The following is an 18,466-nucleotide window of genomic DNA, read 5'->3' as shown; positions in this document are numbered from 1 at the left end:
CTTGCCATCCTTCATGACTCCTCTGTGCCATTCCGTTTATCCTGGAAGAGGCAGAGACCTGTTTCAGCCCTCATCCCAGACCCTGTGCCTGCCCTGGACTTGTGGAGATAGAGGAGAAAACCAGCCACTGCCCTTCAGGGTCTCTATGAGAAGACAGACTTTCAGACGGTCCTGTTGGTGACGCAGGTGTAAAAGTTTTATGTCAATATCAATATTTTATTTTTATTGCTATTAATCACTTGAAAATTTTTAAATAAGAGATAAACTTTTTATTAAAAAAATGGGCTCTTCTAATGTTCGGTGATTTTTATTGAAGTACAGTTGATTTACAATATTGTGTTAGTTTCAGGTGTGATTCAGTTATACATATATTTTTTTCAGATTCTTTTCCACTATAGGTTATTACAAGATATTCAATATAGTTCCCTGTGCTATACAGTAATTCCTTGTTGTTTATTTTATATAGTGTATATCTATTAAATCCATACTCCTAATTTATCCCTCCCCCACACTTTCCCCTTTGGTAGCCATAATTTTTTTTTCTATGTCTGTGAGTCTGTTTGTGTTTTGTAAATAAGTTCATGAGTATTATTCTTTCAGATTCCCCATATCAGTGAGATCATATATTTGTCTTTCTCTGTCTGACTTACCTCACTTAGTATGATAATCTCTAGGTCCTTCCATGTTGCTGCAGATGGCAACATTTCATTCTTTTTATGGCCGAGTAATATTCCATGGTATATATGTACCACATCTTCTTTATCCATTCATCAGTCAATGGACATTTAGGTCCTTCCATGTCTTGGCTATTGTAAATAGTGCTGCAGTGAACACTGCAGTGCATGTATCTTTTCAAATTAGAGTTTTGTCAGGATATATACCCAGGAGTGAGATTGCTGGATCACATGGCAACTCTATTTTTAGTTTTTTAAGGAACCTCCATGTTGTTTTCCATAGTGGCTCCACCAACTTACATTCGCACCAACAGAGTAGAAGCGTTCCTTTTTCTACACACTTTCTCCAGAATTCACTATTTGCAGACTTTTTGACGATGTCCATTCTGACTGGTGTGAGGTGGTACCTCACTGTAGTTTGATTTACATTTTTCTAATAGTGATGCTGAGCATCTTTTCATGTGCCTGTTGGCCCTCTGTACGTCTTCTTTGGAGAAATGTCTGTTTAGACCTTATGCCCATTTTTTGATTGGGTTGTTTGCTTTTTTGACATTGAGTTATACAAGCAGCGCTCTTTCTAAGTTACCTTGGACACCTCTGTGTCTGCCTTGGTAGCTTACACTGAGGTTATTTTGTGACTTTTAAGTTGTACTGAAAGGCTGCATGTCTCGCGCAGCCCCTGGAGGTTAACACTCTGGGGGTGGGAGAGGGGCACCCTCCAGTTGTTTCTGGTGGCTGACGGGCAGGGGGAGACCAGGCGAGGGCTGTAGCTTGTGTTCCCTCCCTCTCATCTCCAACCCCACCATCAGGGCTGGCTTTAACCCCAAAGTAGGGGCTTTCTCACCCATGCTGCCATAGGGAAGGCGGCTGATATGTCTTTGGGCTCTGATCTTATTCTCTTTCCGTTTTGCTGAAAAGTTCTCAATATTATTTAATCAAGGCTCTTTGGTTTCTCAAATACTTGGTGAAGATCGCAAATATTGCCGGGTAAGATAAGGCTGGAAAAGATGTAGTTTTCCTCTATATAATGGTATCCAGCCCATCTCACCCTTGCAAAAACTGTTTCACTGGCTTCCCAGCAACTACTCATATCAGCCCCAATGAGGTGTTAAATATACTGTAAATTGCACGTTGGCCAAAGCCTTCTAAGATGTAATTTCCTTATCATGGGCTCGAGCTGATCGTCCAGCTGCTCGTGACCCAGAGTGACTCCTTTGTACGGGGCGTGACAGTCTTAGGAAAAGGCTGCTGGCCGTGAAGCCACGGGAGGGGCTGCCCGTTGGTCCAGCATGATTCGGGGTGTAGCCATCATTAGTACATTTTTTTCAGCCTCGGACTCAGCTCTCCCACTTGGTGGCATCGACTTCCGTACAAGATGCTAAAGTGGCTCAAGGAGGGAAGAGGAGCGGCTGCTCCTGATGGCAGAGCAGAGCCACCATTTCAACCTCCGTGCCTCCGTAGGGACGTCACAGACACGGGGAGAGAGGACGACTCAAGGGGGACCTGCTCCAGCCCAGGGCGGGTCCCGTGCGGCTGTCAGTGCACTCAGGGAGTGTGATGAGACCCTGCCTTGGTGTGGAGGACCTCTGCCCCTACTCAGTGGGCCTGTGGGAGCAACACTGTGGGTCTCACCCAGGGGCTTTGAGAAATGCAGATTCTCAGGCCCCAGACTTATTGACCCAGAAGGTACATGTTAACCAGATCCCCCAGGGGACTTGCATGCCCATTTCTTGCAAGAAACCCTAGTTTATGTCCACGGTTGTGGTAAACTCTCGCTGTGCAACAGATTCACTTAGGAAATCATTTCTAAACCCCCAGGCTCGGTGCCCATCACAAGGTTTGTTTCCTGTTGCTCAGAGATGGAGAACTAGTCAGCAGAGTTTTGAAGGTCCTATATGTAGCCAGGGGTGAGAACCCTAGGGCTAGAATAGCTTACCTGTACCCCTCTAATTCTGATTTAGGTCAAAAAATAATACCCAGATCAAGACAAGTTTAGACTGTTCACTGATGATTCAAAATGTTGTGGGAAAATATTTTAGTTGAACGCACTAGTAGGCCCCAGTGAGAAGACAGAATTAAATGTGTATCTGGCACAGTTAGAAAACGGGGGCTATTTCATGTCTTAGTGTACTGGTGACAAAACAAAACCAACACGCGACCCATCCCCTCCCTGGCATTCCATCTGTAGTGTGGATAAATGTAATGGCACAGCACTTTCAAGCCTCGATAGGGTTTATAAGTATGATAAAATGTTGACATGAAATAAATTTTGATCCAGGTTTGGTTTTATTTGGAGGTTATAACTGACAGAGCTTTAAAGTACCTGGAACAATGTAGCCATAGATTCTGTGGGCCCCTCGGTTTATAGCGAGTAACATCCTTGCCCAAGAAGGTGATATGATGCCCCCGGGCTTCGCGCTGGAACACCACTGGCTCCCTTTGTGTGGTCTCATCCTGGAGCAGCTGCCCTGCTGCCCAAAGCACCATTCTGTGGCTTCAGCGTCATTCCCAGAAGATGCCATATACTGTTTCACACAAATTGGTTTTGTGCCCTCACAATTGCCACCAGTACAAATGTTTCAGAGGCCTGGACTTAATGCTCGGCCCTGTGGGAAATTCATCTGGGCCGGATCGCTGTGTCCTCAAAAAGTTAACAGGCTGTTTGTTGATTGAAGCAGGGCCATTAAGGATAATGGCCAATGTCAGTGTCACTGCAGAATGCAGTGGGTTCAAGCAACTCAGAGTCTAGTAATCAGTGACCACTTATTTTCCCCCCTCAAAAAATGTTATTTCTTTCTTTTAAAAATATATTTGATTTTTTGATTAGGTAATAACCTCATATGGTCCAAAAATCAAAACTCAGAAGGATATGTAGGAGAAATCTCCCTCCCACCCCTGGTTCTGATTACAGGGTCTCCCGCTCAGCCCCTCTCCCCAAACTCCCACTGCTGTTGGTCTTCCAGGATATTTCCAGAAATATTATGCATATATAATAAAATATTAACATATCATAATTTTTATGCAACTGGTAGTTTAGCATACCCATTTCTTCTACGTGCTTTGCCTTTCAATTTATTCATTATTCCTCTGTTCATTTATTGAACACCTACTGTGTTCTAGTTCCTGCCCTTAGTCCTGGAGAGACCACAACTGACAGAGCAACAGAGGTCCCGCCCTTGGGAAGCTTACATATGGCTGAAAGGAAAGAGGGAGGACAACTGAGCGAAATATTAAGGATGGCAGGTGTGAAATGCTGTTAAATAAACAGTGAAGGGGGAGGGGTAAATGGATAGATGAACATGGGAAAATGGAGTTTGTCAATGTACAAAAGAAAGGACCAGGATTTAAGACGTCATAGGATTTGGCAATTCTGCAAACATGCAAAATCTGGCCAAAGTGACCTGAGAATGGCCTGGAGAGTCAAGAACAGAGGGATTGACTCCCTCCTAAGTCCAAAAAGGACAACCCAGGGAAGGAGGGCCCCAGCTCAACTGTCCCTTGCGTGGGAATCTAATCATCCTGCACGTGCGTAATGACAAGGCCTTGCCTTTCCCAGGGATGTCCAAGGTCACCTTCAGCTAGCTGTGGCCATGCCCTGAGGAGCCGGGGGGAAATATTATCCAGCCTGAGACAGGGGTGAGGCCAGGCATGGCGGATCTCGAAGGTTCTGGGAGCAGCTGGACAGAACTAAGTGGACAGTCAGGTCTGAGAGCATGGCATGGGGGTGAGAGAACAAGTCCAGGGAGGAATCTCAGCCCTCGATAGGAAGGAAGGGGGTCCGAACCCCAGCAGGCCCGGAGACAAGAGGTGGCCGTCGTGGCAGTCCCAGGGGCTCTGCTCTCTTTGGACGACTGTTCTAAGCTCGTCTTGCAGTCAGTCTGAGAGCCAGCTGCTGCCAGGAGAGGGTCGGTGGATTCAAAAGCAGGACTTCGGCTGTTTCCGTGAGTAACAGCGGGGACCCCACCCGCCTTCCGGGTGCCCTTTGCATTTCCGGTGGCTTTTCTGTGACCCTGAGAGCTGATGTCACCTCTACTCCTTCAGTTCGTTTTTAACCAACAGGTGCTGACTTCTAAACCCTCAGTGCCCTTGGTGTCTGTGCCAAATAAACATGAGAACTAAGAGCTTCCAATGGCCAAATGCGCTGCCGTTCTTTACGTCCACGAGAAAGAGTGTCTCACTCTCAGCATCCCAGTCACTCAGACACAGCAGCAGACCTGGATTAGGAGATTCGCCAGGAGTTACCCTGGGCAGTGGTCAGGGTCAGGCTGTTGCTGAGCCCCTGGGCCGTCGGCCCCATCAAGTTCTCACCCCTTAGAGCCCCACTGACACTCTCTCTGGTGGGAAGGATCTTGAATCTCTTCCTCCTCAAAACCCAAGGTAATTCTCATCATTTCATCACATGTGGTAATTCTTTGGATGCTGGCTTGTGAAATTCTGTACTTAAAAAAAATTACAAAAATCTAGAAACAATAAATGCTGGAGAGGGTGTGGAGAAAAGGGAACACTCTTGAACTGCTGGTGGGAATGCAAATTGGTACAGCCACTATGGAGAACAGTATGGAGGTTCCTTAAAAAACTAAAAATAGAACTACCATATGATCCAGCAATCCCACTACTGGGCATATACCCTGAGAAAATCATAATTCAAAAAGAGTCATGTACCAAAATGTTCATTGCAGCTCTATTTACAATAGACAGGACATGGAAGCAACCTAAGTGTCCATCATCAGATAAATGGATAAAGAAGATGTGGCACATATATACAATGGAATATTACTCAGCCATAAAAGAAATGAAATTGAGCTATTTGTAATGAGGTGGATGGACCTAGAGTCTGTCATACAGAGTGAAGTAAGTCAGAAAGAGAAAGACAAATACCGTACGCTAACACATATATATGGAATTTAAGGAAAAAAAATGTCATGAAGAACCTAGGGGTAAGACAGGAATAAAGACACAGACCTACTAGAGAATGGACTTGAGGATATGGGGAGGGGGAAGGGTAAGCTGTGACAAAGCGAGAGAGTGGCATGGACATGTGTACACTACCAAAAGTAAGGTAGACAGCTAGTGGGAAGCAGCCGCATAGCACAGGGAGATCAGCTCGGTGCTTTGTGACCGCCTGGAGGGGTGGGATAGGGAGGGTGTGAGGGAGGGAGATGCAAGAGGGAAGAGATATGGGAACATATGTATATGTATAACTGGTTCACTTTGTTATAAAGCAGAAACTAACACACCATTGTAAAGCAATTATACCCCAATAAAGATGTTAAAAAAATTAATTTCTATTGGTCTGAAATCTCATTTTGGAAGGGTCTTTCAAGGTTATTTAAATCAACAGTCCATTGGGTTCCCTTGAAAGCATCCCTGGTGGACAATGATCTTTGATCCTTTGCTTGACCTTCTGATCCCTGACGGAAGGGGTCTCTTCGTTAGCAAGAAACAACTTCTACTTGCTAGAAAACTGTTGTTTAAATTAGGTGGAGATTTGTTTCCCTGTAATTTCCACCCATTGGTCAAAGAGCTCTGAAGGAAAAATCGATGGCAGCCCTTTATGTTTTTGAGATCAGGTCTCTGAGAGTCTTCAGTTGTCTCTTTCCTAAGCTACACATCCTTGGTCCTTTCCTCTGTTCTTCAGAGGGGAACATTCTGGCCATTCCCAGGATTGATGCCCAAGGAGGTGGATTCCCGTGTCCCAGCTGGGGTTCCAGGGTTTCGGTGGCTGTTTCCTCAAAGAAAATAGTTACATAGGCCTTGACCTGTAGTTAGCGAACTCATTTAGTCCCATTTTATAAAGCATTAAAATTTGTACTTTTAGAGAATTCACCGTACAGTTCTGCCCAGAGTCCCTACTGGCCTCCCTCAGCCATTGTATCCAACAGGGCCAATCATCTCTTTTTGAAGATTACAACAGGGACCGTTTGAGTGTTCTAGCACCTTCTGTGTCAGGCACACGTCCTCAAACATTCCTCTCTCTGCAGATGTGATTCTGCTGGGCCAAGGAATGAGCTCGCTGGGAGGGGCTCAAACATCCCCCCAAACATCCCAGCTGTTCGTCTGTGGCTCCAGTCCCTCCTGAGTGTGTCATTTCCCACCTTCTCATCCAAGCAGCGGGTAGAGTGGAAGGATGTGGATTTTCACATCAGGGAGACCAGGTTCCACATCTCAGCTCTAGCGATTTGAGTCTGGTGACTCCTCTGAACCTCTCCAAGCCTCACTCTCTCTCCCTGTGTGAAGCAGACACAGCGAGGTCTGCCTTCAGTATGTGGTGAGCTTCCTGGGGGCAACCCTGCAGTGTGTGTCAGCATCAGCTTAATGTCCATTTTCAGACTGTGTCTCCCTTTCCTGGGGATGAACAGTCAGGAGATAAAACAGCACAACAGAGGGCCCACACCTGGGGCGGCTATTGTCCTCCATCCATCACCCTTAGCAAAGTGGATGCTTCAATCTTGGTGGAAAGAGAAGACTAGAAGATGTGTCTTCCTCTTAAGGCCAAGAGACTCTATCTGATTCAAATTAGGGTGTGCAACCCTGAGCACGATGCCCAGCACATAGTAGGTGCTTGTGAACACAGTGTGTGCTGAGTGAGGGTCCTTACGCATGGGTGGCCAGCGGGTAAGAGCTATCTTAGAAAGGTGCATTCAAAGATTGGCAAAAGAGTGTTAAACTCCTGAGCAAGACAGTGATCCAAGGATGACCTTTAAAGATGCCCCTCCCCAGACACTTGTTCTCATGTGAATGGTCAATGGCGTGAACACTTCTCGGGAGGTCTGGTGTGAGGGCAGCAGTGTGGAATCATGCTGTCCTCTACAGGAAATCCCTGGGGATTTCAGCCAGCGCAAGAAGGAATGTGAGAGCCTACAGTGCTGACTGCAGGGACTCTTACAGATTCTCGGGGGCTCCAGGCAGGGCCCAGGAAGGGCAGCCACAGCCACAATAGACTCACGTGTGTGGCTCACTTCACTACAGGTGTGGGCGCCCCTCAGAGAAAAGTATACACATTCCCAGGGCAAAGCCAAGGACCCTGCAGTTCCCGGGGAGGTGCGCACTGTGCACAACCAGGAGACCCTTCCCCTAAAGTGCGTTTACTGCAGGAAACACAGTGCATTACAATGTTTAGGATGTGCTTCTCAGTAAGGGTTTAGCGGTCAGTACCATCTACAGAAATGGAGCAAGCAACCATGGAGAGGAAACTAAGAAAAAGCGCACAGAGGTTGAAACTCATAACTGTGCAATTGAAAACGGAAACAACGGCAGTGGGAGGCAGACTAGCGGTAGGTCCAATTGTAGAAGACAGTCTTGGGAGACTCAGCCACAGCTCAAGGAAGAAAGAAATGAAAATATGAAGGAAATGGCCGAAAGTGACTGCAGGCGAATTTGGAAGCTCTGACCTACGGGGCCTAAGGACACAATGGGCCACTGTGGGAGGACAAGTGATGTCCAGAGAGGAGTTCGGCATCAGTGGCCAGGGTGGGATGTGGGGGGTATCCCAGGCCCTGCAGCTGATGTGTGACTTCAGACACACTCCTTAAAGGGGGAGGGAACTTCCTGGCAAGGACAGGCCTGAAGCCCCAGGAGCAGGACTACCCCAGCCAAGCCATTTCCTCCTCACAAGGAGGGCTGGTCACTAAGAAGATCCCAGTGTTGGCGATACAAAATTATTTTAACCAGTAAAAAATCTGAGTACGATTCACCCCAAGTATGGGCCGCCACGCTCTGAGCTCCTGCAGTGCCAGGTCCCAGCTATTGTGACCCAGGTTCTACCACTTGTAAATGATCATTTCATCTGAGAGTTACGTGACATAACGTTTCTAAAGCATTTTGTAAATCATGGGCGGCACCAGGCGTGTTTGGTGGTGCTCTGATTACCCCGGTGGTCTTTGGGCTCGTCTCAATTAATAACCTTACTTACAAATCCTTATTTCTGCAGACACTGTGTAGTGTAAATGGGTCAAGGCTTTGGTGACAAGCAGGGTCCCCTAGATTGGACCCCATCACCAGGTGATTCACACTAGTCCAACCTTGGCATCAGGTGTGCCTGGCAGAGACATGGTGATTGATTTAACTGGCTTTGTAAGGAAATCTCCAAATTGGAGAAGTGAGTATAAGCAAACTCATTCCTTCAACTAATACTTACAGAAGGCTTCCCACAGCCCAGCGTGGAGGAAGCCACTGTGAATGCAATGCTGAAACAGACAGAAGACGCCTCTGAGATCTGTCTCGTATCCGAGTGCTTGGAGAGCAGACCCAAACAGAACGTGGATATATTTGTGATATGCACAGAGTAAGCCAGCTAGTGGTGAAGCACAGTAACGCGGGGCAGGGGTGGAGGGGTGTGGGGAGAAGGCTCCAGGTGTTGGTGCACTTATCATTTCCATAGTTGATGAAGGTGAAAGTCTCCAATAGAGTGTCAGCTTTAAACCGGGAGTGACGGGAAGCAGAACGTGTTCCTCATCCAATCTGTCATCGAAGTCCAGACATGGTGATTTGTTATTTATTCCAGGGTACGGGGAGTGTGGCGAAGGCGCTGGCGGGGAGGCACTCTCTCAGGTGCAGTGGGGTTCATGCCAGGGTGTGAGTGTGGGGAAGGCAGGCTGCTGGGGCAAGAGTCTGGAATGCTGATGGCCGGGAGCCAGCGCCCACCGCTCAGAGGTGAGACGGGGGTCTGGGCAGAGGTGGGTGGGAGACTGCAGGTAGCACCACATATGCCCGGTTTAGTCGCAGCTGTTTGGCACCAGCAGACCAAAATAGCAGCTTATCTAAAGTGACCAGAAGCATTTTATTGTGTTTCTGCAAAGAGACCCGCAGGAGAGGACCGGGCAGCCAGGCTGGTGTCCACGGGTCTGCGGAGATGGAGGCGGCCAGGCCCCCAGGCGCCCGGCTGGGCAGCCGTATCAGCTCATCACAGACACTCAGGCTCTACCTCTGCACCCCTCTCTTCCTTTGCAGGTTTTCACTTTCTCACTTTTTAAACGTATTAAATTAATAACCACCTAGGTTATTCTAGTTGGTTTATCCACTACTTTTTTTTTCAAAGAACTAGCCTTTTTTTTTTTATAAATTCTTCACTTTTTGTTTTCATTGATGTGTACTTTAATCTTTATTATTTCCTTCTTTTGATAAATTTTATTATTTGATTTCTAACATTTTAAGTCATTTTTATGTTGGTTCTTTTCTTTTTATTCACATCTAAGGCTGAATTTTCATCTGATCACCATTTTCATTGTATTCCACAGATTCTGGTATGTCGTGTTTTCACTACCTTTATCCTTTAGAAGTTCTGTTAGTTTGGATTTTGCATTTCCCCTGAGAAGTTTGAAATCCCCAGAAGGATCTGTTTAACAAGTGCCTCATTAATTGCTAGTTTCATTGCTCTGTGATCAGTAAATGCTGTTGACATTATTTTGACCTTAAGGAACTCCTTGACACTTCCTCTGTAACCTAACATTTGGTTCATTTCTATGAATGTTCCATGAACGACCAGGAAGATGCTGTGGTCTCTGTTATTAAGTTGTAAATTTCAGTGTACAGTCAGGAACGCTACCTTACAGATTTTATTTTCCCTTGTTGTTATTATCCAGTTGACCTGCCCTAGACTGATTATTATATTAAATCCTCCTAGAGTGCATTTACTCCTATTGTCTTCACATCTCCTGTAGTTTTTCTTTTTGTTTTTATGACTGGCGGTTGCTAGGCTCTGGGGTATGTGTATTCACAACGCTGCATTTTGAATAGTAGCCTTTGTATTAAAGAACGTTCTTCTTTGTAACATTTAATTGGGGTGGGGTGCTGAATTCTACCTTCTAAAATACCAGGATTACAATCCTGCTTTTCTGTTTCTTTCTATTTGCCTGATAGACTTTTGTCTAATTGCATTACTAGTATTATTATTATTATTGTTTTAGCCTTTCTGAATCACTGTAAGTGTGTCATTTGTATACCACACAGAGCTGGATTTTTTTCTAGGGGCCAATTTGAAAATCTTCTTTTAGTAGGTTAGATAATCCTGGTTACATTTGTTGAAATGGTGGACATGTTTGGTTGTATCTCTGCAATATGAATAGCATTAGATGTATTCACTGGGTCACACGGTTTTCTTTTTCATTTAGAATAGACTTCCTTGGTATCTAGGACAGTCTGCTCTGTGATACCCTCCACACTAATCTCCTCTTTAATGGCTAGAGTCCCCTCTGCCTTCACAGGCTTCCACTCTGGGGGTCAACCTTAGAAGTGGTACCTCTGGCTCCCACTTCCTACGCACGTAACAATCAATGAGGCTGCCTTGCTGGCCCCTTTTCTTTTTCCCTTGTGTCCTTTTATTTGTATCGCTTTCTTTTCTCACCTATAACACCCTCACACGACCCCTTACCCCTGGCCTCACCTTCCTTTGTTTTGGGTATGCAGACACCTACATTCAGTGCCCACCCCCAGCCCTTTGGCTGAAGTCCCCCATTTATTCTTCGGTTGGCAGAGCCCCTCCCGCCGACAGACTCCTCCAAAGGCTGGTGAGCATTGCGGTTCCCACGTTCTCCTCTGCTGGTAACTGGTTCTACGACTTGGCTGACCTAACACCTTCGTTAGCTCGCACAGTCTTCACACGGGTCATTGAAAATGAGCTTCCGCGGCTCCTACTGGGAAGGCCTTGGACGCTGTCCCGGTTACTTTTACTTTTAAGCTCCTTGGTCCTCTCGCCTGGAGTTCCTGAGATGTTTCCTGTTCCCGTTTTGGTTTGCTTCATCCTTAAAATCCAAGAGACTTACTGAGATGTGCCTTGGGGTTGTGGTCTCCCAGCCCAGACTCCTCGGGCACCTGGCAGCCTCTCAACAGGCCTCCCTGGAGGTCAGGAGGCTCTCGCTGGGTTTTAGCTTAAATATTGATTCCCTGGCGTGTTTTTGGTTCATCATCTTAGGAACTCCTATCAGACACAGGTTGCATTTTTTTCTTTTTTTTTTTTTTTTTGCTCATCTCTTGCTTCTAGTGCTTTTTCACTACTCCTTTTTCTCTCTTTCTCTGTTTTCATTCACTTCCTCGTCTGTTTGCGAGGGCTGCCCCTCCCCCTCGCTCCATGAGTCTGCTCAGGGCTTTGTGGCTCCACCCCCGGCTGTGGGAGGAATTTGCCTCAGCCACAATCTCATTCTCATGGCCGGTCAGCTCTTCTTTCACAAGTTTCCAGGATTTCGTCCATTTCTGTTCCAGTTTTTGAAATTTGGACTCCATGTGTGTTTTCACCCCATGAAATGCTTGTTTAAGAATAATTCACTCAGGTTGACTCTTGTGCTATGGTTTTATTCTGTCGTGTATGTTTCGATTTGGAGAGAATTCACTTTTAGGATCTGTTCCGCTCCTTTTGATTCCGTTTGGAACATCTTCCTTTACTGGCCGAGTGTGCCTGGGGGTGACGTGAGTCAGGGAGGGAGGGTCTGGGGCCTCTGAGTCTCTCAGTCCGAGAGCACCTGCTTCTCTGTGTGTTGAGGTGCATCCTCTCTAATCCTGATACTCTTTTTGGGGGGTGCCTGGGTAGGTTTTGGTGTGCCCCCCAGTTTCTTTTAAAAACTTTTCTCACTTGCTTGTTTTTCCCTCCATAGCAGCCTCGTTGCCTGGTTACATCACTACCCTCCCTCCTTCCCCTCCCCCGCCCCGGTCCTTGTTCCAAGTCACCCCCGCTGTGGGGAATCCGTGGCTTCCACGCCTGACACTTCTCATCCGCACGTTTCTAACCCACTTTTTCTGGCCTCTCCAGGGTCCGGGGCTCTGATCCTGTAGACCCACCTGCTCTCAGGGTTCCCTCTCAGGTGGGGCATCTCTTGCAGGCCCCTGGGGCTGCGGGAAGTGGGTGTTTATTTCCTACTCACTGTTCCATGAAGCCCGCGTGTTCCACCTGCGTCCTGCTCCGGGCGGGGCCTGAGGAGCTTCTTCGCTCTGCGTGTTAATCTCTGGTGGATTTCGAGGGTGTGCAGAAAGCCGGGTTCAGGCATCTGCTACTGTTGTTTGGGAACCAGAACTTTATGCAAAGTTTCTTTTCTACAGAGCCATGTTCACACTGCATACGGCATTGTGTGTGTTACTTTACACTGTCACAGGCATTTTTTTTATATCACTGCATCTGCAAAAACGTTTTCCATGGATTTGTAATATTTCATTCAATGGATTAAATTATTTATTCATTTATCTAACTGTTCCTCTGTTATTGGACGTTGATAAAACTGTTGTGTTTTTCTTTATTTAGAGTTATTTCCTTAGCTTGGATTTCCAATCGGCAGTGGATCGGCAAAGTCGTATAAAACGTTTTAAGGTTCTTTCTACAGTTTTCCGAACGTTTTCTAAACTCTCATATCAGTGGAAACTCCCACCGTCTATATCTGAAAACCCACCTGTGGCATTGGGCCAGTGTTTGCCGGCTGTGCTGGCTCTGAGCTATCAGCTTTCCATGCATTCTTGAATGGCCTTCCGGACTGGTCAGCGTTAGCTTGGCCCCAAGGTGGGGTGAAGCAGCAGCCCCTCCAATGCTCCCAAGCCTGATGTGAGGGGCTGGGCACCATGGCCCTTGAGCACAGGAAGACCCCAGGCCTCCAGATGCTTCAGATCCCACGGAACGTTCTCCTTCAGCTTCCCAGGGCCCCGGGCAGCGTGCGTGCAGCTCCATGATAGAGGCCTAAGCTACTCCCACAGGACATGTTTCCTGGAGGCTGGAGGTGGTTTGAAGAAGCCGCAGGTGCCCTTGGCCCTGGTGCCTTCTGGCTCATCCTTGCTTGCTACCGTTGCAGTCCAGCTTTCCTTCCCAATCGTCAGCCTGAGGATCTGACGTGACTCAGGGTCCAAAACAGACGCAGAAGCACCAGTCTTGCATCACCTCCTCCACCTGCATCCGTGGCTGTGGCCGGTCTAATCCTGATGATGAAGCTGTGCTTATCACCCCTAGTGGCTCTGCTTCCACGACCAAACACTGAGCGTCCCACGCACACTCGCTAAAGGTGGGCCTCAGGAGGGCCTTGAATATCACGAGTGCACATGGGGCACGGCTGCAGGGCTTCAGGGGGCAGCAGGCAATTGTGGGGAACCGAGTGATGGGCAGGGCTCCAATCCGAATGCTCAGACACTCATTGCTCTTCACCCTTGACCTTGAGTGTGTCCCTTCAACATCATGAGTGTCTTGGGGGTGGGTTCCGTGTCTCCTCAGCCTTCATGCCGTCCTCAGTTTCCACACAGTATCTAATACACAGCAGCGGCTAAATTAACATCTGTTGGTTACCAGTCTCTCTACCTCAGCTTCTCTCTCCTTGCCCCAAAGTTACTCTGAGACCCACGGCATCTTCTTCACCTACTCTGAAATGAATGGAGAACCGTCCAACATAACCGGAGGGCTGCGGGAGAACAATGAACCACTTAGCGTGTTCCGTCCTAGTGGTAACTGATGCAGCACAGACAGCAAAAAGCAGAGTTGAGTCTATGCAATAAGTGAAAAACAAAATATTTATTGCAAAGTCTTTCAAAGTGTCATTCTAATTGCAGATTTGGTACCGCCGACTTATGTCAACTGAGCTTGCCTCTGGCACAGAGAACGCCAGTGCACAGAAATATTTTAATTTGAGCTACAGTACGCATCCCGTCTGACAGTTTTATGATGTGTCTCATAGCTTCCATATGCTGTGGGTGATGATGAAGCTGTTTGCCTTCATTCCAAACATGGAAAGCAAAGCGAGCACGCGTTAAGCATGTACTGTACGCCAGTCACTGATTTGAGTGATTTGTATGTCATCTTAGTAAACGCTCACAGGAGCTCTAAGAGGACATTGTCCCCGTTTATACAGGGGAAACACAGCAAGTAAGTTGTCCAAATCCTCATACTTTGTGATTTGCAGAACTGGGATTTTCTCTCAGATCTGTTGAATGATAAAGCCACTGTTTATTTTACTTACGCACAGAAATAACAAGGCTGCTCTCGGCAGGTGGGCGCAGAGCTCATTCAGCAATGGCATCTGTGTTTGCAGTCCCCCAGGGCAGCCGTTTACAATGGTGAGAAGAGAAGAGAATGGAGAAGGGGTCTCCAGCAGGGAAAGTAGAAGGATGATCTCTCCTCCAAGGAGAAGGCAAGTCTTGTCTCAGGCAGGGGCTTGAGAAAGGGTGGGGGGCTCCTGGATAGGACAGCCCCTTCCAGCACTGGGGGGGGCGGTGGCGGTGGGGTTTTGAAAGAGCCTCGCCGTGCTGGGTGCTGGCTCAGCTGCTCCCTGCGTGACCTTGGACGAGGCACACAGCTGCCCTGGGCTTCAGCCTTCTCACCTGCCAAGTGGAACACTCACAGGGTTTCTCTGAGGACCACAGAGGTCACTTGATGTGTGCCTTGCACACGGAGAGCACCGCACAGGCATCGCTCGCTTCCACTTTCAACCCCAAGGGTTATAGGGGTCGGCGGTTCTGAGCCTGTAGGACCCCGGCAGATGCCTGCGAGGAAGAAGGAGGGAGGGCTTCGTGTGGCCGCCCCCGCAGAAGCCATCCCTGAGGTCATGTTTGCGCCGTGTCTGTGGACTGACTCTCAGACCCACCCCTGGACCATCTGGCCCTACTGCCCACGCGCTCCACTCGGTCCTCAGGCCCCAGCCAGAGATCTCACAATCCCTGGCCCGGAGACATCAACAAACGAACTCTCCTATTTGTCACCCCAATACTCTCATCTTTTTATTTACCTTACACCCCAAAAAGCTTCAAGATAAATTCCCTTCCAAATTATTATTGTATTTTTATCTCAGAAACCTGTTTGCATCTTCCCTTCCTGCTTACTTTTAGGATATTAAGAGTTTTTACCCTGGGGTTCAGGAAACTCATTAGGCCCTGAAAGTAAATGTAAAATCCCGTGTGTGTGTGTGTCTGTGTGTGTCTGTGTGTGTGTGTCTGTGTGTATGTGTGTCTGTGTGTGTCTGTGTGTGTGTGTGTGTCTGTCTCTGTGTGTGTGTGTGTGTCTGTGTGTGTGTGTCTGTGTGTGTGTGTGTGTCTGTGTGTGTGTCTGTGTGTGTCTGTGTGTCTCTGTGTGTGTGTGTGTGTGTCTGTGTGTGTCTCTGTGTGTGTGTCTCTGTGTGTGTGTCTGTGTGTGTGTGTCTCTGTGTGTGTGTGTGTGTGTCTCTGTGTGTCTCTGTGTGTGTGTCTCTGTGTGTGTGTCTGTGTGTGTGTGTCTGTGTGTGTGTGTCTGTGTGTGTGTCTGTGTGTGTGTGTCTGTGTGTGTGTGTGTCTCTGTGTGTGTGTCTGTGTGTGTGTGTCTGTGTCTGTGTGTGTGTGTCTCTGTGTGTCTGTGTGTGTGTCTGTGTGTCTCTGTGTGTGTGTCTGTGTGTCTGTGTCTGTGTGTGTGTGTCTGTGTGTGTGTGTGTGTGTCTCTGTGTGTGTCTGTGTGTCTCTGTGTGTGTGTCTGTGTGTGTGTGTCTGTGTGTGTCTCTGTGTGTCTCTGTGTGTGTGTCTCTGTGTGTGTGTGTGTGTCTGTGTCTGTGTGTCTCTGTGTGTGTCTGTGTGTGTGTGGTATTTCTGGGGGGGTGGGGAGTGCTTCCTAACTTCCATCAGATCTTCAAGAGCAAAGAAACACTGCTTTAGACGCTCTATTGAAATATCCTAATTCTATTATTTCACACTGTTAGTCTGACCCCTTCTGGTCCCCTTGGATGCAGACAGAGAAGGAAGATTACGTAGATCAGTAACAATGAGGAACCTCGTATGTCGGTCTCAGCTGTCCCACCGCAGGCAGACTCATCCGTGATGTTTAGTGTGTCCTTTAGTTTATCCTTTGGCCAAGTTAGGGGCAGGGAGCTGGATGCCCTGAGCGGGTGGTTCTCAAACTGTAATCCGCACTCAGCAGCCTCACCTGGGAAAAAGCAAGTTGGCAAAGCAAATTCCAAAGCCCGCCCCCCCGGACGGACTGAAGCAGAAACACGGAGGAGGCACAGCAGCGCACAGAGTAACAAGCCCTCCAGGAGGTGGTGAGGAGCCACTGCCCCAGGTAAGGTCAAGGTGAGATCAGGGTCCCAAGTCCTGCACCTGCAGGAGAAAGACAGAAGAGCACAACGGTATCCACGGCTGCGTCACACAGCTGGACCGAGGTCTGCGCTGACCTGAGTGATCACACGCTCAGTGACCTCCTTCCATTCCTAAATGCTCACAACCATCTGCTTGTTTGGCCTCTGGAAGGAATTTGTTTTTTATAGTTAATACGAATATATTGAAGCTAAGTAGTCAGAGAAAATTATTTTCATATTTCAATCACATTACAGATGAGGTACGGAAGTAGAAGCCGTGTTCCCCGGGGGCACAGCACTCTGCAGAGTAAACACGATCCATTTTGCTCGTAAGCACTTGTCAGCTGGAAGAGCTCCCCGTTAGAGGTTTTGGTTGTCGCTGACGGCAAACCCTCTGCCAGCAGGTGTGAGGCCAGAGAATTCCATCCCGTGGAGAGTGCCCCCATTGCTGCTTCATGGCGAAGACTCTCACCTCGTGCAAACTTTAGGCAGGCTTCTCTGAGCTCTCTTTTCAACAAGAACCGGTCCTCGGACCCACCTTTCCTCAGCCTGCACAGTCCAGTCTTAGCGAGAGTCCGGCATCCTTGAAGTCTGAGCCTTGACCTGCGTTCAGCAAGAGTCCTGGTAAGGTGCTTTAGCAAGAATCTCCCGCTTCTGGTGGCTCCTCTTAGTGATTTTCCGTCCACTAACCCCTCCGTCTGGCCCTGGGTCATCAACTCCCAGCCGTCTTTGCTGTGTATGAGTTGAGCACAGTTTCACCGAAGCATCTCTCTCCTATTGCAAAGCTCTGAATAAAATCTGTCTACAGCCTTTAACTGGTGTCCAGCTCTTTTCTCCTTCACATTCATCTCAGCCCGTGACCATGATCTCTGACATGTCAAAGATACAGCCCTTCTTGCTGGAATTTGCACAGGACGTGAACCTTCAGTGCCTGTCTCCATGCATGATCCCTGGAGAGTTGAAGAAGAGCGGAGCCCCCCAATCCATGCATGATCCCTGGAGAGTTGAAGGAGAGCGGAGCCCCTGAAGGTGGGAGCACTTTTGTTCAGGAGCTGCAGTTTTATCTGGCAGCTTTTTATAGGCTGAGGGCAGTAACAAGCATCCCCCAAGCCTTAGCGGCTTAACACCCCAAGGCTTTCTTTCCTGCTCAAATCACAGTCTAAGGTGTGACAGTGAGGCCCTGAGCTGTGTGGTTATTTAGGGGCCCTCCAGTGGCCTTGCCGCCCCTCAGAGCCTGCATGTGCTCCCCTGCACCCTCCATATCCCACCAGCAGGGGAGGACTTCATCAGACCTACTGTGTGCCGATGCTGGCGCCGGAATGTAACTGCCACCCTAAATAACCGGCATTGCAAGGCCGTGCTCGGGGAGGAAGACAACAGCTGCTGCAACGTCTCCATTCGTAAGAGTTGATTCCACACCTCACAGAGCCTGCTGCAGGGCCTCTCCTTGCTAATTTACTCTGGGTTAAGTCAGCGAGAACCAGCGAGTTTAGACAGGAGTTCATTGTCAAGGTTTTGGCTATTAGGTCTGGGGTTACTCTCCCCAAGCCTTCCCCCCGATGACCCCACATTGCGATGGCTGTGATGTAGGGCTAGGTGTCCCTTATTCGGTCTCCAAGCCCAGAAGAAACACCTGGCCAGTCCGTTCATATTTAGAGAAACGTGCACTTTACAGCAAGAAGGCTGACTGCGGATGGCCCATGAGTCTTGAAGTCGAAAGAATCTGAAGAGCAGGTGGGACAAGGGACAAGGTGTGAGGCTCCCACGGGAGACCCAGGCAGGCGTCCAGACCTCAGCTGG

The sequence above is a fragment of the Orcinus orca genome, chromosome 14, assembly GCF_937001465.1.
Source record: "Orcinus orca chromosome 14, mOrcOrc1.1, whole genome shotgun sequence".
NCBI classification, from domain to species: Eukaryota; Metazoa; Chordata; class Mammalia; order Artiodactyla; family Delphinidae; genus Orcinus; species Orcinus orca.
Note: the sequence above shows the minus strand (reverse complement) of the source record.